General features: G+C 34.3%; 1 protein-coding gene across 1 annotated transcript in view; it reads right to left on the bottom strand.

Annotated features, from left to right (window-relative positions):
• Nucleotides 1-233, bottom strand: part of gask1a (golgi associated kinase 1A) — a 42,220-nt gene that overhangs the window by 15,460 nt on the left and 26,527 nt on the right. The window lies entirely within an intron of this gene.

The raw sequence follows: 233 nt of genomic DNA on the forward strand, positions 1-233 counted from the left end.
TATTTTACTGTTTTAATATTATACAGGATCATACTGTATGTGGCAATGTATTCTGGGAGAAAATAATAATATTACAGCACATATCTGCAGAATGTTTCAGATTACAGATTTACTGTTAATTGCAGTGCATCTAACCCTAACCCTAACCCTAGAATAGTTTTATCGATTCATCTTTTGTCAGATATGGCAGCCGATCACCCAGTAACATTAACGTTAAGATCGCTAGCTAGTAG

Source organism: Etheostoma spectabile, chromosome 6 (genome assembly GCF_008692095.1).
Source record: "Etheostoma spectabile isolate EspeVRDwgs_2016 chromosome 6, UIUC_Espe_1.0, whole genome shotgun sequence".
NCBI lineage: Eukaryota > Metazoa > Chordata > Actinopteri > Perciformes > Percidae > Etheostoma > Etheostoma spectabile.